The sequence below is a fragment of the Struthio camelus genome, chromosome 1 (genome assembly GCF_040807025.1).
Source record: "Struthio camelus isolate bStrCam1 chromosome 1, bStrCam1.hap1, whole genome shotgun sequence".
In the NCBI taxonomy this organism is placed as follows: domain Eukaryota; kingdom Metazoa; phylum Chordata; class Aves; order Struthioniformes; family Struthionidae; genus Struthio; species Struthio camelus.
The window spans coordinates 71,400,585-71,424,324 of record NC_090942.1 but is presented as its reverse complement, the minus strand read 5'-3'; positions in this window follow the sequence as shown (position 1 = coordinate 71,424,324).

Sequence of the window (23,740 nt, the reverse complement as noted above, 5' to 3'; positions counted from 1 at the left end):
CCCATGACTCAAAGATCATATCTTCAGGGAGATATCACTGGCAACTTTTTCAGTGCTTTAGCAAGATAGGAAGGAAATCTGTAAAAATAAGTAAAATGTTTCCTAAAGTAAACATGCTTGAGTACTTTCTTGAAACAGCAGGATAGATGAGCAGAAGAAACAAACTTTCAGTGTATCCTCCACAGATGTTAAGTTTTTCTTCTCTGCATTTTCCTTGGGACATAGACTTTTAAGATGAGGCAAGACAAATTATTTAAGATATCCTTTGGTGTAAACTTATGTCTCTTCCTCTTAGCCTCTGTCAGATAGGGCACCAGCTTGATCCACTGCAGTAAGGCAACGTACTGCTTGCAATGTTAAGTTTATTTTAAACCATGCAGCTCATATGGGCATCAGGAGGAAAATCGAAACTAGAAACATTCCTGGGTGGTGGATAAGCCCCAAAGCAATACATATTAAAGCAGTGCAGCACAAATGCACTTTTATTAAAAAGGCCTAGAGAAACAGCATCTTTACAGAATGGCTATTACTCACCACCCGTGCTATCCTCAGCTCCTGAAGAGCAGGCCTGGGCAAAAGGACTGTCAAAATGTAGCAAAACAAATTTTTTACATTAGGTGAGCACTTCCTGCAGCTAGTTCATCCAAGAGTTCCCACTTTCAGGACTCTTCAACCCACGTGCTAGACCCTACCTTGTTAAAGAGGTATTCCCACTTCTGCTGACATGAAACCATCACCTCCCTCTTTCAGGAGGATGAAGAACTCATACAGGATCAAGAACTAATACAACTCAGACATTTCCAGTATGCAAGAGGATTTCAGAGGAAAAGAATATCAGTAGAAGTTAAGACTGTGATCAATCTGAAAAAGTTTATCTAACATACAGGGAGATCATGAAATATGGAAACTACTATATACATTACATAAGTTTGCAATATGAGGCAGCAAAAATGTCAGTGCAGTTGCAGAGAGTTTGGCAACAGAGCAAGGTACAAAGTGAGGTGGCAGCGGGGATCATTTCTCACTTAGACTCCCATTCTCCAGTTAGCTCCTGCCAAACTGGCTGCTCTGTTTGTGGGGAATCGTACTGAATCAGTAGGACTATCTGCACATGCAAGGGTCTGCCTATGTGGACCTCATCGTGAGACAGAGGTCTCTGAGACACAGCTCTGTTATACACTCCATTGGTGCAAAGTGTTCAGTTCTGAGAACCTCAATTCCCGGACCAAGATAGGCCAACTGAAGGGAGTTCAGAGAAAGCAATAGTAATGATATATCTGCACTGGAAGTATGTAATGGAAAAAAAATAAAGGAGACTAAAATCTAGGAATAGATTGTTGGAGACATACATTGTCCTGTCTTCACGGTGACAAGACAGCTACAAGAATCCATGCTAGGTAAGGATCTCTTCTGACAGGATAACAGTAGTTCAAGGCAGATCTGGCAAAATACAGGGTATGTACAACAAGAACTGAAAAGTAAAGAGAGGTTCAAAGTGGAAAAAAGGCTGAAATTGAAAGAGAAGAGAATGTGATGAACAACAACATCGCCCTGGAATGAGGGCTAAAGGTCAAATCTAAGTGCTTAAAAATAGGGTGGATGAAAAATAATCTTGCAAACACAGCGCCACAGAATGTATGAAAAGAAAGATGTCTTCTGTGTAACTTCTCTGAACCTCTCAGATTCCTTCTGAGCTTGGGAAGTAAAGTTGTTCCCTATGGTGACAACAAAAGATCCGCTAGAGAGCAGGACCTGTTATGCAGCACTGGTTATACTGAGTGAGAGCAAGAGGGAGAGGAGCCGTCAGGATTTAAAAAAAAAAAAAAATCACTTTAATAGGCGGTAACCAAAGGGAAGTAAGCAAATATATTTCAGATAAAGATACAAGGAATTGGGATCAATAGCTTCCAGAAAATAAAGCTGATGTAATCTTCCTATGAGGAAGAAAAAATGTTAAATTGCTTTATAGACAAGTCTACTAGGAAGGGACTCAGTTATGCTTCTCTTGAAATACTTGCCTTTCCTCACTCCCACATCCCTTGGGTGTTAATGGCAAAATGTTTAGAACAGTGGCAAACTGAGCCACTTTTGAGCAATGTGTTGCCATTCCTGCAAAATGCAATAATAAATGGGCATTCTCTTTAAACAAGTCATAACAGAGCTACTAATACAGGTCACAAATCATAAATGAGAAAAGGTTAAAACATCTGCAAATGTCTTTCTCTGCAGCAATGCCTTTTCAAGAAGTGCCCAAGCTAGAATGAGAGGCAATGTGATAACATTTATTTAGAAATGTGTCAAACTGCTCAGTGCCTGTCCAAGTCCAAACCTGCCCAGAATCTAACAGAATTCAATTCAGAGGTTTGGTGCTGACCTATCACTGTGTTTTATTCTGGCTCACATAAACATCAGGCACTTACGTAACTACTTTACCATACGTTTAATCCCCATGTAAAATAATCAAGTGAACTGTGCAACAGCTTGAAGCAGCTAATTTAATCAGCCACAGGCAGCTGGGAATTTGAATTATAAGAAACATCCAACTGGAACTGGTTGATTCCGAGAAAACGTTCTACGTTTGGGAGGTTCTCTGGTGTTCATTTCAGGATTTCAGAGACTATGTGCCTAAAAACAATGTGATGGTAGAACCAGGAGCTAATGCAGCATGTTGTGGGAAGGAGATATAATGATATTCACATGATCAACAGGTGCATATACAGATGAGCTTAGCTGAAAGTAATAAGGATTCCTGACAACACCAGATAAAGATATTTGTAAGAGTATCCAACTGAAATCTCATTTGTCTACTGTTTTTTCCCAGGGGAGTAAATAAATAAAACGGTAACTATTCTAGTATTATCTTTTCTCCTTTAATATACATCACTGTGAAAGCATTTTTGTCTGTGTTTCCTCTGGGGCTTGAGTAAAGCATCTCAAAATGCTTCTATGAATCTGGCTATAGTCAGTGAGATATTCTTGTGGAGTTCATTGTTTAGCCGAAACATAATAACCATGTCCTCCTCCCCCCCCCCCCAACCCCCGCTGAAAATAAGAGAAATCTGTTTTCATTTTCTGGGAGCCTTCCAGAAATATCCATTCTTATCTCCTTTCCTACAAGTGGTAGTCACATAAAACAGACTATCTCAAGCAAAAGTCTCCTCTCAGTATCCCACTGCAGGTATAGACACTGATACTGTGCTTTGGCCTCATTCGCGTCTTGCCCACTGAGATCATTAGCAGCCACAGGTTCTAAGTATGAAAGGACACAGTTTTGTGGTCAACAACATCCATTATATGGGACAAAAGAGCATTGCCATTGGATTACCAGCAAATTCACATTTTATTTTTGGCTGTACATGAAAGGATGTAATTCATCCTTTTGGTTAGCTGTCTTTCCTGGGGTTAGGAATATGTTCCCAAGAAGAAACCATATTACAGAGCACAACAGGCACTTTCCTGTGACACAGCTTAGGGGAAAGGGTCTGGGTTCTGAGCCCTGGCTCGGAGACAACTCCCAGCTCCCCAGCTGCTAGTTTGGCTACCTCATTTCTACTTTTCTTCTTCATTTTTCTCAGTCATCAGACAAGTAGCCACATAAGCTGAGGGGGTGATATGATTAAGGGATTTGATAGAGTTCAGCCTGCTTTTAAAGGTAGAGGGTGACTTTGCCTGGCTCCTGAGCATGCTGAGAGTGCTAGGTACCAGCTTTACGTTCAGCAAAAACTTACTCGTATCTGCCCCTGCTGCAGCTGCAACCACTGGGACTATCCCGAGCCACACACCCAGCCGTCCAGTCTCCAGCAGGCCATACGGTGTGCACTGTGACCCTCCTCGTATGGCAGACTGAGCCTGTGAAATGCTATATATTTTCAGTAATACTGATAGAAAACAGTACATTACTAATCATATATCCTAGAAAGGCTTTGTATTACATAGCCTATCAATACACATATAGAATACTTTATAATAGTTAACGTGATGTATGCCATATTACGCTCATAACATAATTCTATCTTTTGTTATTGTAGCTGTGTGTTTTAAGACCATGATGAATTTCAGGGCTTATAATTAATTACATAAAACAAGCAGAATTTGTCCATGTATTACACAGCCATTACAAGACTATTCTCCCTAAGAGGAAATGTTCAAGATTTATCATGCAAAAATATGCATAACATTAAGTAATTAATAAGTGTTTGGACAACCTGAGGTATAGGAATATTTCACATATGAATTTCATTAGACAGATAATGCCTCTAAAGCTGAGGTAAACACTAATTCATAACTAGAATATATTTGGTGGGTTGTTTCGGGGTTTTTTGTTTTGGTTTTGTTTTTTGGGGGTTTTTTTGTGGAGGAAGGTAAGGTTACTTTTTGCAGCGGATGCACATTATTAAAGTAGAACCCTTAGAAATGTGCAAGATGTATTTCAGTACACTGGGCAGATGTATAAATCAGTAAAACATTGCATTGGAAACCTGATCCTCACATCTGCTTTGGTCTAAATACTAGCTGCAAGATAAGGAATTGGAATAGTGATTAAGGAGAGTTTATACCAGAAGCAAGTTATACCAGTTGTAGGGATCATAAAACTACATACCATGGCTACTACTTTAATTCTGGTAAGCACATCTTTGATTCACTGATGTTGTCTCCAGATGCCGTTACCGTCAGTTCATTTGTTATTCCCTTAGTTCCTCCAACCCTGGCCCTATCTGAATGATTTCTTTTTTTAAATACTATCAAGGGATTTTTAGTATTACAAAAGTATGCACACCATATATGCTTCCTGTAGCTGCTATGCTAAAAACAGTTGTTCCCAGAGACATATAATAGCATGAGATACACATGGACCTCCATTCAGTACAGCCCTGGCCTCTATAACCCCTAACCAGCAAAATGAGCCAGATCCATTCATTCTGGTAATGTCAGTTCAAACTGCTTCACAGCTGCTTCCCTCTTTAACCACGGGCAGGACAGGGAGGGAAACTGAGACACTGCGTCGCAGAAGGCTGCTGTGTTTCAATGAGGAAATAGTCAACCTTCAGTCAAATTTCATTCTGGAGTCTTGCAAGGAGTTTGCTCAAACAAGACAAAGCCAAACAAAATCTAGTTTGAGCACAAGTACACCACTTTGAAAGCTCAGAGAAAACGTACCTCGAAGAGCTGACTTTGAGTAGAATGCGATGTGAACATCCATATGAAAATGAAAACATTTGATCTCTTTTAATTGATAATACCTACTGTCAGAATTACACAGCACGGGGGTATTCCTATTGCATCAAAGTTGCTTCAGGGCCTATGAGTGCATTGAAAAGTTAATTTTCTAGCGTTTATAATGACTAGAATAACTTCCTAAACACAGAGTGTATCCAAACCAAAGAAGTCAGTTGCCTTATTTAGCTCAACACTGTGGAATTCTGAAGCTTATTGAGATTATTTATAGATGAATATTCATTTTTTTTATTATTCAGCATGTTTGCAATCTGAACCTTTCTTTGGTAACATCTTAGCTTCCAAATTCCTAAAGGCCAAACTCACAAGTACATTTCTTTACAAACACAATGATGTAATTACATGCTGGCAGTTATTCTAAAGTATTTCAAGTACCAGGAAGTGTGGGAACAACATACAATAGATAGCATAATACAAAAGAAAAATAATATGAATCATACAGTACATTTTTATGTTAGCTAAGTAAAAATGCTGATTTGTCAGTTTAGCTGAAGCTATTGCAGTATCTTCCTTTTAACTGACCTAGAGCATCATCAAGAACAATATGTCCTGTTGCAGAACGTAAGTTAAGGTGATGCAAATGATGTAGAGGCTTAGATGCTATTCCCATCTGCAGTTCTCCATTTCTGCTTTTCATCTTCTGCCCTTTGGATGTAACAAGGGATTAGATCTGGCCAGGCAGAAGTTGTCTTTTCCCATAGCCTGCACTACTTGGGTGGAGACTACGGTGCTTTTGCCAAGTGGCCTGAACTCCAGGGATTTGCTCCAAATGCACCAGAGTTTTCCAACACGACGTCACCTCACCACGGAGCTGTTTCCAGAGTCCTACAATTGCTTGAAATAGGAGTGTCTCAGGCAACTGCTTCTTCAGAGCTGTTTCCAGAGCCCTACAATAGCTTGAGATAGAAGTGTCTCAGGAAACTGCTTCTTCAGTTTCTAAATATGGTTTGAAACAAGCTGACCTTGTTCCAGAAGCCAAACCATCTGAATTTAGAACACGCTCAGTAATTATATTTTTAGTGACATTTTTGTTATTTTAAGCTTATTTTTAAAAAAACCTTACAATATAAATAACTATATTTGGAATTGGTAGGTGAACAAATACTTTAGAAAAAGAAGAAGTGATCCTAATAATTGGTTAAAGAACCTGTGGCTTTTGCATCATTGCAGAAACTATGGCACAGAACTGTAATTGCTAACAGTGGGGAAAGCTTGAAGTTCTGCAAGATGGTCTTCCACACTTTTGACCATCTGAAAAACCTCTTATTCTAAGATTCTTATTCTGTAACTCGCCTGCTTGCTTTCTTAATATACAGCATACAGCACTGCAATACAGTGGAGATGTTTTCCCCTTTCTTTTTTCACTGTCTAACTCTGGCTCCTGCCAGCCTCAATACATACAAAACATCCTGAGAATTTAAAAAGTCAGGACACCTATCAAAGATAGCTTGGGAAGACTTGATCATGATGCAAAGAGATGAAGGAAATCTCCAAATAATTCAGTTTATCAGTATGGCTGATACCAACCATAAAATAATTTAAGTGATGCTCAAAAACAAGGCAGAGATTTGAAATCACAGAATGAGACAGAACAGTATGTACTGTATAAGTTTTTAATTTGTCATTTAGGTATTCAGCCCTAGCATTAACTTTTTCATGTTCGCAGGCTACATTGCTGAGGATTTTGCTTTCTTTCATTTAATTACTTTCAACTAGAAATTACAAACTGCAGAAGGTCATCATCTATCATAAGACTGAAAAAAGCAACAAGAACTGTCTATCCTATTCTGTCCTCCTCTGGCTGCTGTGACAATGTTTTATTGGCCGTGTTTTACTACTGAAGAAATTAAAATGAAGAGCTCGTGCCTGGGTCTAAGCTGTGGAAGAAAGGGAGAGCAATGTTAGCACAAGTGGTGGCCTCTGTGCGTTTCGGACTGCTCAGAGACCCAGAAGAGCTTCCTCTGGGAAGAAGGTAACCCTCACCAGAGGGCTTACAGCTGGCACTACTCCCACCTGCATGAGGAGAGCTGATGAATAGCACTGAAGCTCAGCTCAGGATTTATTTTCTAGTATTCCAACATGTCAGAAGAGATCAGAAGAGAGAATGATAGGCTCTTGTGCCTATTACAGTGCCAAATGCCACAGACAAGCTGAGGAAATGGGGACAGGCTAAGGATTTTCAGAGCTAAAGACTCCTCTCTCCCAGCTTCCACTAGAAAAGCAGAGTTGATCCAGAGGTGCCCTGGCTGCCCAAGGACTACACAGTCCTGCTACTACATATCTGCTATTCAGCCACCAATACATATCTAACCGTCTGCTTCTCAAAACTCCCTTCATAAGAGCAACTCCCATAAAATTACATTTTGCAGTAAAACACAAACAACAAAAACCCACTACGTCATTATACAGCTTATATGACTTCGCTGCATCCTTCCTAGTGATCCTAGTACTAGGATCACCACTTATTTTCCCTCTGTTCTTAACCCTTCCCTGACTGAAGCACAAGGATCCAGGCTTTGATGAAAAAAAAATGACAAAAAAAATCATTTCAAGATGAGCGGGAGGGGAGCTAACACTGGCCGTCCTTTGAATTTGGAAGGAGGAAAAAAATAATTTATATTCATTTCAGCTTTTAAATCACTCCCTAACAAAAGAAATCGATATAAATGCATTAAAAAATGACAAACATACTTTCATTGCCCTTTGAGAGTCCCCACAGGTCATTTGTACATTAAGCTAAAAAGACAAGAAAGGCTAAATTTTCTTAGATGTTCAGTTTAATTAGTGATCATAATAGGATAAATAATTCATTTTGGAGAAACATCTGAACATGTCTCAAAATGGCAAATGTAAAATATGCTGTAAAAATATCATCAACAGCTGTTGCCTTGTAATTTCTTTTTAACTTAATTTCCAATATGAACAGTTTACAGAAGTACTAAAAAAAAAACCCCATCTCTGAGCAAAACTGTTGTTTGTACAGGATAGTTATTCATATGAAAGCATATCTCTTGCTATGCTTTTTGCTGTTTTGTTAAACTTGGTCGAAGCATGAAGATCCACATGCTTTGAGATCTGCATTTTTACTTTCCACTGCTGGGCATTTCTTCTTTGGCACATATTTCTCCAGAACCCAGATAAGAATCTAGGAACAGCCATAACTCTACGCGAGAGGATGCGCGGCACAGATCAAAACACAGAGGGAAACAGATGGAGATGCTTCTGTGTGTAAACATGGTACTAACTGAATACTAACCTTAAGCAGCTTATTTATTCTGCTTATTGCCCTTGAAGTACGAAAGCAGCTCTAGATTCAGATTTCAAATTACAGATAAGCACTCAGGGTTATTCAGGCCATGGATTAGGTTTAAATCTTTTGCAGGGAAAGTAAGATGGGAAACAATCATCTTTGAAAAAGAGGAAATAGGAGGGAGAGCAAGAAAGCAATATTCTAACTTAGATCCTTAATTTAGCATTCAGTCTAAAACACTGGAATCATGACTGAATGCAAGTCTGAGTTACAAATGCCTAGCCACCTAAAACGCTGCACAACATCAGGAACGTGGAAGAGAAGAGGTATACCAAACAGCTGCATGGACAACCGATACTGCAGTCAGAGCTTGGAGCATAGAGGAGCTGGAAAATAAGTTCCTGGGAAGCTGAGAAATCATTTTAAACCGAACAATTAACCAAAAAGTACTTCAAACTAGTTACTGCAGGTAGTTTTCTTAACAATGCAATAACCCACTACACCGCTGAATTGATGCCTGTACTGTAGGAAATGCACACAGACTCAAGAGGAGAATTTATCCCACTAAACTTCAGCTGGGCACATCTGAGCTACTTAGAGCCCATCATTTAGAGGCCACAAAGAGGGACAAGCTCACACAAATTTTTATCCGCAGGACAGAGTTCGGCCATCTACGTTAAGGTGAGGTGAATCACTACCAGCGAGTACTTGTTGGTCCATTGACTGCAATAGGAGTCTGCATGAGCAGGCAAGGTGTGTAGTGTAGGTGTCCACAGGGAAGGAGGAGGAGGAGTTGCACGCCTGTGTCCCATTAGTCTGTGCAGTCATTTAGTGGCTTCAGCAGTTTTGACAACCAGTATATACAGGACCTTTGTTTTCCTTCTCAGGCCAAGGAGCCAGCTCCCACCCCATCCAACAGGCATAGCTGTCAGCTACAGAAACCCAGAGCATTAACCAGCATGAAAATTTAACTTCTCCTCTCAGGAGCTAGTGCAATATCATTCCGTAATTAAAAGCTGTTCACTAGCTTAGTGAAAACAGTGAATACTATTTGTATGAACTTCCACAACATGGTTTACTTCATTTACTGCTTTGCCAAGCCTATTGGAAAGGAACGGCAGCAGAGTTCTGGTAGTGCTTAGCTGTATGCTTCAGGTTGGGGGTAAGCATAAGAAAAAGCTCATCTGTCAAGATCTCTCTCCCTCCTTTGTGCCATGATAACTGTGTCACCTGAAAAGCAAATGAGAAATGTATGAGCTAGCTCCAATAGCTGGGCATGTTCAGCTCTGAGAAGTTGATTGGCAGGTGTAGTGCTAAATTGTGCCTGCAAAATCAGGACCTAGGTTCATGCAGCAGCATCCACAACCTAGGGTTATTCTCATCCAGACTTCTGTTCGGGAATATCCTTAGTGTAGAACAAAAGAAATATAAAAATAAATAAATACATGAAAAGTAACCTCTTCCAAAACCCTCTGAACCCATTGCTTCCATCCTTTCTCCACAACTTATGGGAAGTTCGACCTTCTTTGCTGTTAAAAAAAAAAAAAGTCAATATTTTTCAATATTTCTGCCTTTTGCTTCTTGTCCATTCTGTGTTCCATCAAAAGGCATAGATGACGTGCCAGAATAACACACACACACACACACACAAAAACAACCACCACCACCACATACAACTGTGGCTTATCCTGCAGTGAGCTCCATGGAAATAGCAATGGAACTTATTGCTGGACTGCAGCCTAAAGCTGGGGTTTAGCTTTTTTTGTTTGTTTGTTTGTTTTTGTTTTTTGGAGTTTGTTCTTATTTTGTCCAAAACAGCCTACGCATCTCTAGTACAGCTCTGCTGGCCTGTCAGAAGCTAAGCTGCACTCTCCAACTTCTTTTAAAATAACATACCAAACAGCCATGAAATGGTAATGACTTTCAGTATTTGCCCCAGTAACCTACAGGAGGAATGTAGGTAAAACTTTGTTGACCAGTGCTGAATTATGCAAAGCCAGGATCAGATAAGTGCTGGTATTTTTCCTATGCTTGCCATCATGAATAAAAACAGAAGAAGGTTTTATTTCAAAATATAAATGCGGCTGGACTGAACAACTCCTGCAGCTCTTTTAAAAATTACACAGTTAGAAAAGAATTGTCAATCAGTTTTATAGGGGATAATGAATGTTAAACCTCATTCAAGCTTGTTACTGTATTGGTCTTATTTTCTTAGCATAGAGCACATTATATTGATTCACATATCAGATGGTACCTTTATGCCCTGTTCTTTGAATGATTTCATCTTTTGTGCATAAAGCTACAATAGAATCACAAAAAATCTTTTGAATTTGTTGATTTGAAAAAGCATTAAAATTGGAGAAGCCGAGCTATTCTGTAATCTTGATTTTATTATCATACAAAGTATAGCTACGCATGTTCCATTTTAACCAATAAGTAGGCCTCTGAAAAGTATAAATATGCCACTCACTGTGCAGGGTTTTTCCCCCCGTTACCTGCAACAAGATGTTCTGCCAACTAATTCACATATGCATGACATTGCCAAGACTTTCAGACTCTCAAAGCTTTTATCAGTCTAGCTAATAGAAATACTACAATCTCCAAAAGTTTTAAAGAAGCTTCTCCCCTACCTCTTTTTGAGGGGAAAAAATGTAAGACCGCAACAATAACTTAAAGGGCCAAAACCAACTTAAAGGTCTGAAGCAAATCATCAAGACTTCTTAGTTTATCTAACTTCTTATGTTTACTTTAGGTAGCACAGAAATTCATATTTTTTATATATTGCTGTTTAAAATATTTTAAGGAAATCATCGTTGGAAATGAAAGGAATACCCTGTAAAACCTGGACATAAAAACAGAAGAATGGGTCACGCTGATATGAGTGAACATCGTCCAGAATACTATTAGCCCCTAAGACAGTACAGGAGTCAAACACTGAAAGCAAGCAAAGGTGAAAGGGACAAGGCAAAAGACAGCAAGGACACAGTCTTATTATACTTATTTTATACTTATATCTTATACTTATTTTATAAATCATAACAGAAGCTGGCAAACATTACCTAGAGAAACCTCACCCTGAAGGGGCAAATTGAGACCACTGAAACAAGTCTCAGCCTTCAAATTAGCAGATACAAAAGAGTCAAAGAACTACGTAATGCAGGATTTACTAAATTCTGTTCCATCTGTATCCTCAGAGAGTTGTTTGAGACCCATCTGAAATGCATCTTTCCTCTCACTTCAAGGACAGGGTCACAAATTCTGGAATCAGGCCATTACCTTTTTTCTTTTCTTTTTTAACACACAAAAAAACCCACAAAATAAAATCCAAAAGTTAAAAGTGACAAGCATGGGGAAAATCACCTTGAGTTTAGAAGCAGAATATTAGATAAGGACCCCAGACAGAGAGCACCAAAGCTCCCTTTTGTCTTACTCACAGCTCCAGAGCCTCCAGGTAGGAGAGGAGGAGGGAGGCACAACCCCCCTCCAGGGTCTCTACTGCTGTCAAGCAACACTCCTACATGCTTTAATGTACTGATTAAATACTGATCAAGGACCTCACAATTTAACCCTTAATTAGCTCATCACCCTCTTGCAATCAGCAACATATGTAATTCTAATCCTGCTCTGCACAAAGCTAACTTGATCCTGCAGAGGATTTTTGTCCGTCAATATTTGTAAGTGTACGCTGTTTGAAAAACTAATAATAAGTGTCATGGTGTAGGAGAGCTGGGTTTTTATTCTGAAGGAATAAAAGGAAGGTTTACTCTGGAATAACTCTTGTGGCTAGAAATGCTACACAAATGAGGAATGTAGCCTGTCTCATAGCAGTATTTTTTTTTTAATGATAAGAAATTGAATAATGATATACAATAATAAAAAGTCCATTATTAAAAGCTCAAGTCCGCAGTGCTGAAGGAAATTCTCTACAGACAATTCTTGTGCCCATACATTGCTCCACATAATGTAACAGAATCTCACATAAGTACAATTGAACCTACAGCACAGTTGGGTCCTAGGTAAGGCAATCTCCTTGAGCCTGAAGCCATGTTTTAACTTAAGTAAGAATTTTAATAGTTCACTAAGGTCCCTAGCCAATGGAAGAACGCCTTATGTTGCCCCTTTTCTACTTGCTCTCCAGGGGACACTTAATTCATTGTAACTCTGCAGATGTCATTGCAATCATCCTAGGCACAACTCTGCGGCTACTGCATTGATCCACCCTGCCTGATCGTAAGGAGCAGGAACAAATGCGTTTGGCTTGAACCTGGCTTAATACAACAGTGGCAGAACAGAAGGGCTCTAGGAGGAGTTTCATTTGTTGCTGTATAAAGGCTCTGGTAGGAAGAAGTTCAGAGGCTCATGTAGTTCTCACAGTGGGACAATATGATGCCCATATTAATTTAGGCAGCCTTACCTTTTGGGTTTACAGTTCCTCATGATCTTGACATTAATTTGTTTACATAGTTCTTATTAATTGAAAACAAGCCTTTGAGGGACCATTTCAAATGTCTTTACATTTCCATACCATTAACTCGGAACAATAGTTCCAATCTAAGTGCAGTATTTAAAATCTCTAACAGCAGTGGGTGAGAAAGAGCTATGCCTAATGAGGCACAGCCCACTAGAACATATGTTTGTCAGTAACACAGATCAAGTGCCAGAATTTATTAAGTAAATTACTGTACATTCACTTCTTGAGTCTCCAATGCTAATGACTTGATGTGAAAGCAGATCACATTCAGGAAAAAAAAAAAGAAAGAAAGAAAGAAAGAAACCACAGTATTCATATCCGACTGGTTTTATTTCTACCATTTACCATCCATTCTTTAGCATCAGCCAAACCGCCTCTTGAGATAAACCTTTTAATCTAGCAGTGACTGCCAATGGGTCTCTGTGTCTGCAAAGGGGTCTAATAATAGCAGAGACGTTTTGGTGCACACAGAGAATCACAAAGGAAATAACCTCTGATCCAAAAGACCATCTTAGAATATAACCTTTGGATTCAGTATTCTCATGCAGTTTATGGGAGACCCCAACCAGGATAATTTTCCAAAGAGTATGCAAGTCCCTTCAGCAGTCAGCCAGGGAACACTGTTTGTGATATGGCCTGCTGCTTCACTGACTTGTTCAGATAACTCCTCTTTTGTAATACGGATTCTGCAGCCTCTTGGAATGATTTGCTGGAAATATATTGTTAAAAATATATAGTTATAATCAGCAGTACTCCTTTTACAAGAATATAGCATCTAAGAGACAAGCAAAAAACGGCAACACGAACAACCATAGAAACAGAACACCTTTCAGCACTACGGCTCCTCGGCATGAAGCCTGACCTTTCCAAAGTCACATAACCATAATTTGGCATGAGTGAGCACCTACCACCAAAACCACCTTTTATTTTATTAGTTTTGTACAAAGAGGCCGAATATCTGCTGTAAGAACAGTCTCAGCTACCTTCTGTTCAGCTTAAAAAAAAAAAAAAAAGAAAAAATCACTCTAACCTCGGTGAGAAAGAAACATTTTTCAAGTTAACAAGTTACCTTTCGAAAACATCTATGTTGCAATCTCAGATGTGATTTACAGACAGCTAGTCCCAGCTCCTATTAACTAATTTTAGGCACTTAACTAGAGTTACCCTGGGTATCCTAGGAGATAATGCGGCACCTACAGCCCAACATCTGAGATCTTAGTGGTACAAACAGCTTATTTCTCTCTACTGACTACAGGGGAGACATAGGACAATTATGTTCCTAACTAAAGTGCATCAATTACGTACCTAAAATTAGGTAGGATGAATGTAGGCCTACAGAGCCCAGCATTTACAGTGAATCAGTGGGTCTACGGTGCTTATACAGTCAGGTCATTCTTGAAAAAGGCTTTTAGGCCCCATATTAGGTTTATAGGTACATGATTCCCACTGAATTCATTTGGAGCTGGTGAATAACTTCTAAAAGACTTTCTCCAAAAGTGTATTTGAAAATATACTCTGTTTTTCACATTTGGAGTGGCTGGCTGTGTGTCGCATCAGAGCGGCTCAGTGTCTAAGGAGAACAGCTAACAAATTATTAGAAGAGATACAGTCAGGGAAGAGAGAAAGTTGAGTTACCTTGTTGGACTGTCCAGCATCTTCTGAGACCCTGGAGAATCCTGCTGGCTTTCTGTGATTGACATGATTTATGAAGGTCAAGGAACTGTGAACCGCTGCCCTTGGTAGATGCCACAGCTGACAGCATTCCCTTCAACAGGGACACAGAGGGGCACGAGGCAGTAGCAACGTGCAGAGTGTATCTCCCCGATATACAGCACTTAAGCCCTTTCTAAAAGCATGTTTGATAGGGGTTTGTGTAGTTATTTGCAAGGCAAACACATCCTTGTTTCAGCACAACAAATCAGGCACAGTCCCAGCAAGACTGCAAAAAAAAAAAACAAAAAAAAAACAAAAAAAAGAGGCTCAAAGGAGAAAACCCGAATAAACGTAAGGGAAATTTGTTGGTTGTATTTAGCACACAAGAATCCAAAGAGAGCAGAGGATTTACCAGACTACTTCGACCACAGGACCAAGTCAAAGTGCCTGACACTGATAATCTCCCATGTTCAGTCAAAGAGAAGAAAAAAAGAAACATATCATAATGAATCTAGCCAGGTCTCCATTGCTGTAGGCTATGGGAAGAGATAAAATTCATTTCTCTCTCCTGGGACAGACGGTTTAGACCTGAGACATGGCAGTTGATTTTTATATAAAGTTTCACAATAATGAGAGGCATAAAATAAAACTCTGAAAAATACAGGTGGACAAAATTATTAAGGAACATCCAGCTCCAAACTTCCCACTGCTTCCATCATAAAAAGAAGAAAGTATCTGCAGCACCAGCCCCAGTTCATTTCTCATTCCTAACTTGTATAAAACATTACCCCATTGATCTGAGTTTCCAATATATCCCCACATAATCTGCCCCTTAGCTGAAAATACTCACGCTCCAAATGCTGTGCTCTTCACCTCTAACATGGCTGACAGAACAGAAGGTTTTGCATTAGCACAATCCTGTTGCACAAGATATTACTCAATGCAAACCACAGGCCTTCCCTATGCTATATCATTCACTTGGTGGATTTTCATGCAGTTAGAGACATTGCAAAGTTGCAGCTGCTCCTCTTTCTCATAGTAAGAGGACATTGTCCTGCTTTGAGAATGGTCTTTCCACCTCTAAGTAGGTAGAAGATTCAGCTACTCTAGCAGTGACAGGAGGATGGACAGCATAGTCCCAATCCACTCAAAGTCATCAATTTCCTTCACTGTCTGCTAGTTAACCACCTTACTACCAGGTGTGATTATTTTACCATTGATACTCTTGCCATTGGGTAGTTTTGACATTTCCTACCTCAGCACAGCCTCAGAATGCACAAGTACACTCTACATCTACTCATCTACTTGGCTTCCTCATCTTAGTTAAGGGCCAGGGATCTGGACATTGACAATCACAACCGTTTGTCGCCCATCAAAAATGTCAAACACCATGGAGAATGAGAGAGACAGAGAGCAAGAGAGAGAGAAAAAGAAATAATGACTAGTAGTATCCCAATACATGCATCATCTAATCAGATCAGGACTATGAGTCACTTTCAAGGGAAAAAAAACACCCATGCCCATTAAATAAGGTGTTGATCTGTTGAGGGAATCAGGCACACCTGTTTCCTATATGGGGTACAAATCTGGAGCTCTGCTGGGTCACATATGCCAGGATATGCTGCAAGGCTACAGCACTTGCCACTGCTAACGTTTATTGGTAAGAGTGGGCAGAGTGAGAGACAAAACTTTCCATTGAGAAAAGCCAACTTTGTATGAAATAATTTGTCACAGAGTTGAAACTACTCCATTTCCTCTTATCCAGGACACAGCAAAGTGTGTTGCATTGGTCACATTCCTAAATGGGATGGAAGGTGGAATTGACATCTCCTTCCATCATATTCGTAGTTCAGACTTTATTTCATTACGCTCTTTATTCCAGCTGAGCCAAATTCCTGTGCTCAGCCATGGAATAGCACTATAGTGAGCTTTCTTATGTTACAGCTGCAGTGTTGCAGGTGGTTACGGTAGCAAGAAGTTCAGGAAATACTGGGAAAAGAAGCTCTTTACAGTAGTGTCAGTAGTCAGTTCTAGAAGAAACAGCACTTCAGTGCAAGGTTGTTCGTTGCATTAAATAAGTACCGAATTTTAAGAGAGCGTAGTCAGTTTACATATGTGATATCTGAGCGCAGTGAACAGAAGCGCTATGATGAATCTATGGTCCAGAGCAGGTTATGCTTTTACACCAAGAATTAATAACAATAGCTAATAATTTGTCTCTTAACTTCTCTGGACCTAATATTTGTCTTCCATGAAACAAGAGATTACGTGTATTCCCCTCACAAAGATCGCTGTGAAGATGAAAAATATTTCACATACCTAATCTCTCTTCCCAGTGAGCATGTTCCTTTAGAAAAAGATTAAAAACCTGCTGGATGCACCAGTTTGATATAGGCTCAGCAATATTTTCTTTCATTACAGAAAACATATGCTCATATGGGACACAGGTTAAGGCCTTACTTCTGGTTTCTCTTTGTAAATTCTCACTGTACTAGAAATTTAGAGGCTTTTAGTTCTTTGATGAGGTTTGTGGTGGCCTCTAGTGGTGTCTATGTGAATGGGACTTTTCCTTCACCCAGCTGTAGGGTAAGGAGACAAAAAAAAAAAAAAAAGGTTGTGAGTTGTGGCACCCACTCCCTCATGCAGCAGAGGTGGAAACAAACTACCCAGCAGTGCTTTTGCACAGGATGCTTTTAGAGTTTGATTTTCTCACAGAGGAAATGTTTTTGAGCTTCATTCTTCACCCTGCCTTCTGAATATTCCTCAGGTTCATCTCAAAAACATAGCAGTATCCTTTGACGATGGAAGTATAGCCCTTTTTCTTCACATGTAAGGAAAAACTTCTGCATACACTGCCAGGCCTCAACGGTTTCTTTACTGGATGCCATTGACATCATTTCTTTCTGACCTACCTTGAAATCACTGTCATAAAAAAAAGCCTTCATCATCTGAAAAAGGAGTCTGTCTTTGTTACACCACTGCAGAAGTCATGGTTTCCCCTTTCTCCCCCTCCTCTCTTCCTCTCCACTTCAAACACAAAGAACAGACCTCTGTCCTCTGAGCAGGTCTAAAACTGGCAAAGCACTGACACGGAGATTTAGCGGCAATGACAACATTCACTTTAGACATCACATTATCTGTTTACTACATCTGAGAAACCATTCCTAACACACTCGCTAGCAACAATTGAGCTTTACAGAGTGCTTATCAGGGATGTTTGAACTAAAAACGTTCAAAAATGGCTCAATGACTCTAGTTGAAATGTGACAAGCTTTTCTTCTTCTTTCTTCAGTGGCTTGTTCAGAACTCTCACTCAGTTTAGCTTCTGGTTTTACTTTAAACACAAAATCGTTAAGAGTCAATCAGAATGATGACATCCTTTCATACGACTTTTCAGCTGGGTTCCCAGAAGAGGCTATAAGCCCCTAATGGAGGAACCCCAGAACAGCTTTGAAGTGAGCACTTATGCAGGCTGAGAAACTGAGGCATGGATAGATGAAGATCATGCAGATAGGATGTGACAAGGTCAGAAATAAAACCCAGTATTTCTAATTCTGAGGACTCTCTTCTAATCCTTGAATACATTCCTTTCCTTGCAAGGGGTATTTCAAAATGAACCATTAAATCCCACTGTCATTCTCATCTTTCTCTGGCCACATGATATCACATGTTGCTTTCATTACTGCTTTGTGCTATCCTTTGGCTCTCCTGTACCACTACAGCTCTCTTGGCTTGGCCCCCAATCTCCTCAAAAGCACAGTGCAAGTATTATTTCTGTTTCATGCAAAGCTTGCCTAAATTTGTGGCAGGGAACAGGCTGCAGAAGAACTGTATCACGTGACTCCCAAATGAAACCAGCTGCCTATTATTTCTATGTCTGTAACTTCAGACCAAATTATGTGAGCTGGGAAGCTAATCTTAGGCCACCCTTTGATAAAGAGAAGTTCTTCATATCATTTTTATTTACATTTCATGCTGGCAGCATAGAAACTTGATCACAAATATGACTTTGTTATTATCTGCTCTTTCTCAGTCAATTTTGCTGCTAGGCTAATTACAATAGTGATATGGGATATTTACCTTAATGCATCTTTAAATTGTACCTGCCAAGTCCACTAATAAGAGGCCAATGCTAAGTGGCATAAACTTCCAGAGGTTGTTGAGGTCCAGCCACCTGTGACAATTAATAGCAACTACAAAGCTCTCCTGGAGTCTTTATCCTATTTCCTGACAGGGTGAAAATACTTCATACCATGCTCCATGCTGCTGTGCCCATTTCTGGTAACTGTAATATCTAATTTAGAGCTAATTTGGGAATTCCAATAGTGGCCAGTGTAGGTACAACCTAAGACTAAAGGAGGATATTGGCTCTGTGGGCTGGGAGCCATTGATACGGCAAACTTACCTGTCAGATGAAGATTGTACGTCTTTCGAAATCTGTCAAAGAAGCTGCTCTGTGAGATACTACAGCCAGTGCTCTGCAAGGTGTAAAACTAGTAAATCACAAGTGTCCCTTGGGTTATTAAAACATGTCACTGTCCTACAGATCTACCCATTAGTAACGTGAGTGCTCCAATGGGGAGTTCCTTGACTTATTTGACTTAAAGCATTTCAGAAATGAAGTTCCTCCATACTTCCTTATTCTTGGGGGGTAGGGGAGAGTCAGAGAAGGGGGGAAGCTAATATTTTTTCCTGCCTTATTTCCCTATTTTCAATGAAAATTATAATTTCAGTGCAATAGGTGCTGCATATGCCTGTGCCAAGAGTACCTGCTAAAAACTCAACTGCTGTACATATATCTTCACCACCTGTACTCCTAAGTGCAAATGGGTCACATCTACATACAGTGGCAATCAAGATTATCTAATCTGCATATGAATTTTTTGGTCAAAATCTGTGACAAGAGAAAGAAAACTTAGAATTCAAGATTTAGGATTGGTTTCTGTATCCTGGCTTGTGTACATATTTATGCAGTTCTTCCCACCCGAGCCAACAACTGCAGTATGAACTACTAATGATGACTTCCAAACCTTCAACAGAAAATACTGATGAACCTCATTAGTAATAATGCCATGGCTATCCTGACCTGTTGGATTCAAATATTGATCTATAACTGGTATAAATGCTAACAAACACCTGGCATTTGAGTGGGCCCAAATATTCATTTTCAGAAGCTCAGATCATTTTATTATCCATTGCCTGGGAGACTAAGGCCTACTCTTTACGAACTTTTCCTCCCCTCAGCATTTCAAAAGCTTATGCATTCAACCTTCAGAAACATAAAAAATAAAAATGGCTTACCAAATCCATTGAGAAATTGATAACTGTTTTCCTGAATAAAGCAGTAAGCTTTTTAGAGCTCTAGACCAAAGTAATAGACAGCATGACATATTTTCTCCTTCTGGAGGAACTGATGATGATACTTCACTGGAGTGTGGTGCAGTAAAATGTCTACCATTGATACTATATGAAATCTTAAGATCCAAAAATAGAAGGTAGCAGCAGCAGCATGCCTCAGCGCCAGGCCTGAATTGTTATGGTCTATTCACAGCCAGCATCCTGAGGCCCAAAATAAATCCTGCAATATACATTCTTCTAAAAAGAATTTATGGTCAGGAAGAAAGCTGACTAGCGGTATGAGCTCACTGTAAAACAAACACATGCACAAATCCTGGTACTCTTTGAAGGGTAGTAGATTCAAATCTACTTCCATCCAATTATTTCTTCATTTTCAGAGGGCACCAAGGAATGCAAGTATTGAAGCTGTATCTTAACCCTGCCAGAGCTGCATAACACATACCAGCTTATAGCTTAGGGCAAGAACATAACTTACTTGTAGAACCTTTGGCTTCCTGGCTGCACGTCTCTGCCTGGCTGTGAGCTTTTCAGGTCCTCAGCCTACTCAGGTCTCCGCTTCAGCGGATCTTCAGAGCAAACTGTGTTAAGCAAACTAAAAAAAAAAAAACAAAAAAAAAAAACACACAACACTCATTAGCCAGAAAGCTAGGTACACAACAAACTCACTGTCTCCTCTGAAAACATAGAACTGCAGAGAAAAATCTCTTTGACTTTTCTATAATTGATTTTACTTTTTAGTTTCCTCAGGAAAATGCTATAGTTCAGACTTTTCATTTAGGTTCAGATCAGCAGCAGTAAGGCCCCAAACTGAAAATCTTAGATCCTATACACTGTCTGTGGGTTTCTTCTTAAAGAGCTAACTCAGAAGGAAGGTCCCAACTCCTTGTGGTTCTTACAGATCTCATTTTTCCATACAGTGCTGCAGTACTCAGGGTTTCAGTCACATGCTAGTAATCAAATTCTGTCTTGGCTATTTGACATAATGAAAATCCCCCTGTTGTTTTAGATGAATATCTAAACGTGTGTGTGTGCATGCATACCTAAGTATCAATACAAGCTGTTGAACATGTAAACAAAACCTGGAGAGTGTAAATTTTAGCACGTATCTGGCAATGTTAGTTGTACCTTGGCTTGCTTAGTGATTTTCATTTTAACTCCTTGCTCTTGTGTAGTCGTCATTTCTTTGCTTTTTATTATCATTGCTACTGATTGGCATTATAGTAGCACTTAGAGGCTCAAGCCCTTTTTCTTAGGTATTGTGTGTAGCAGGCAGGAATGCTCTATGATTAGCATCAAAGGCATCTCTCAGCTTTTGATGTGACATACTTAATCTGAGCCACATGGGAACCCTGGGAACCGACTGTGGGTGCCATGCAAGGGGCAGACACGTGCTGTTGCATTGGCAGGACTCTGGCAGCTTATAATGCCCAGAAGACACATGCAACTGCAGGGTTCACAGATTACTTTTAAGGCCATTTCCCAGATGCTTCCAGTCTGATTTCCTTCAGGTGCAATTTCTTCATTACTTAATCTGGCTTGCATCTTGTAAAATAAAATTTCTTTATACTTTTTACATTGAAAAAAATTATAGCAAGTTCTTTAGTTAAGCAACATAACACAAAGTAGAAGCAATTTTCATGTCAGCTTTCTAATGATGAAACACTTTGAAAACACTGGGTTTGGCTTACAAAGCCTAACCTGGTGTAAGACATTGGACTTCTGCTGTGGAAATGGGAGGGCCCTTTGCTAACACTAGGGGCTAAAACAATGTAGTAGGCACAGATTTAGCAGGAAGCTTGAGGGTAGGATAGCCAGCACCTTGCTGGCACTATGCCCTTTTTCTAATGTGGTGTCGGACCACTCCAAGTGCTCACTTTGATAGCTTGTTAGATAATCAGAAGCCCTAGACACATGTACCATTCTTCTGTGCAAGACAGGCACACTCTATCTGTATCACATACTGTATCTGGATGACTAATACACACACAGAGTTCACTAGGCATTATGCTGGGTACCTACATGATTTGTCAAATCAGCCTCATTCATGTACTGCAGAGCCTATGTACCCATATTTCAAAACACAAGTTTCCAGACCAAAACAAACGGCAATCTCAGCGCATCGCAGCATAGTGCTATATGATGCAGCAATGCAGGTTCACAGCCTGCCTCTCTTCTCCTTTCTTCCTCATTACTCCTGGGACTACAACCGCTTCTGTGCGGTTGCATTGTAATAGAAACGTCCTATCAGCTTCAAAACAGGCCTGGGAGTTTTTCACAAAGATGGGAAAAGGAATTAGAAGCAGACACAGAAAATAAAATTGCTGGGGCAATCCAAAGGATAGCACTTCAGAAATAAAACTTAGCCTGAAGTGAGTGTTTTTGGTCCTTCTGCTTTCATGTTAAACTTTGGAACGTAGTTAGCCCTAAGGGGTAAAGCCAGACTCATACCTACTTTGGCATGTACAGGGTAATGCCCCAGCTGGCATGAGCAGAGTTTACAGCTGAAAATTACCACTTGACAGTCAAGTGCAGCCTGAACAACTAACAAATGCACTGCATTCAGGCTGTATTGCACTTAAAGACCTGAAGCCTTGAGAACTTTCTAGGGCATCCTCAGATGACAGCTTTGTCATTTCCACAATTACAGCAGACCCAATCTAACCTCTCCTCAGCTGACATAGCAGTATAGAGCCATTATCTTTTTTTTTTTTTTTAAATAGCAAAGAAAAGATTCACTACCAGCCATAATAGGCCTGAAGATTTCACTCTTAAATATCCACCTAATCCCAGACACTTGCTATTGATTCCACCTTTAAAACGTCTTGCTTCTCAGAACCTGCAGTCATCTATTTTCATTCCTTTTTTGTCCCGTATTATTCCTGTGCTATACACTTCGTAAACCCAAAAAAGGTAGTAAACTTTAAAGAATCTGACTTCCTGATGTACTAGATTTCTTTGCAGTTTTAGTCACCTTTGTCACAAGTCAGTCTCAACACATAAACTCACAGTAACCCACGCAAGATGAATGCTATTTTAATTAATCTTTTAGTGTGCTGATTTGAACAGCATAGATTCTGAACCCAGTAAGACTCATTAGAAAGTTCTTGAGTTTTCGGTATTGAATTAAACACAAGTTTTAGCTCAATTGTTTTCTAAGTTGCTAAGATACAGTAGGACATTTGTAGTTCGGTTCCTTTGGTATTGTAAGGGATATCTGAAGTTCTGGTTTTTCACCATCATCGAATGTGAAGATGCCTTATGCAAGTACCTAAGAGGCCCAGACTCCCAGCTGATGCAATTCAACATACCATCATTAATCTCTGTGGTCCTCTGCTGATTTATAACAGCTAGAATGTGCCTTATGCGTTTGTCGCATCACAAAAAGGAGATTTTACTTCAACATATTTGCAAATGAAAACCTTACCAGCTAAGTACAATACTAGCTATTCTAGTAGTTTCCAGTTAAGTATAGTACAACAGCTCTTTCAGGCTACTTGTTTGCCAAGACTTCTGAAGCAAGCTGAAAGATTCCAATGGATACTTTCATAACGTTTTGATAATAGTGCCAGTGATTTTGTAAAATGGTCACTTCGCCATTAGACTTTAGACAACAGATTTACATAGGTCAAAGTTACTTTCAATAGCAATAACTTTTAATCCCGACTTTTGTACACAACCAGAACACGTGTTTGTATTATCAAGCTAATTAGTTCAGAGATTTAAGATACTAAAAAGAACAGAGATCAAAACTTAGTCATTCCTGTACTTAGACC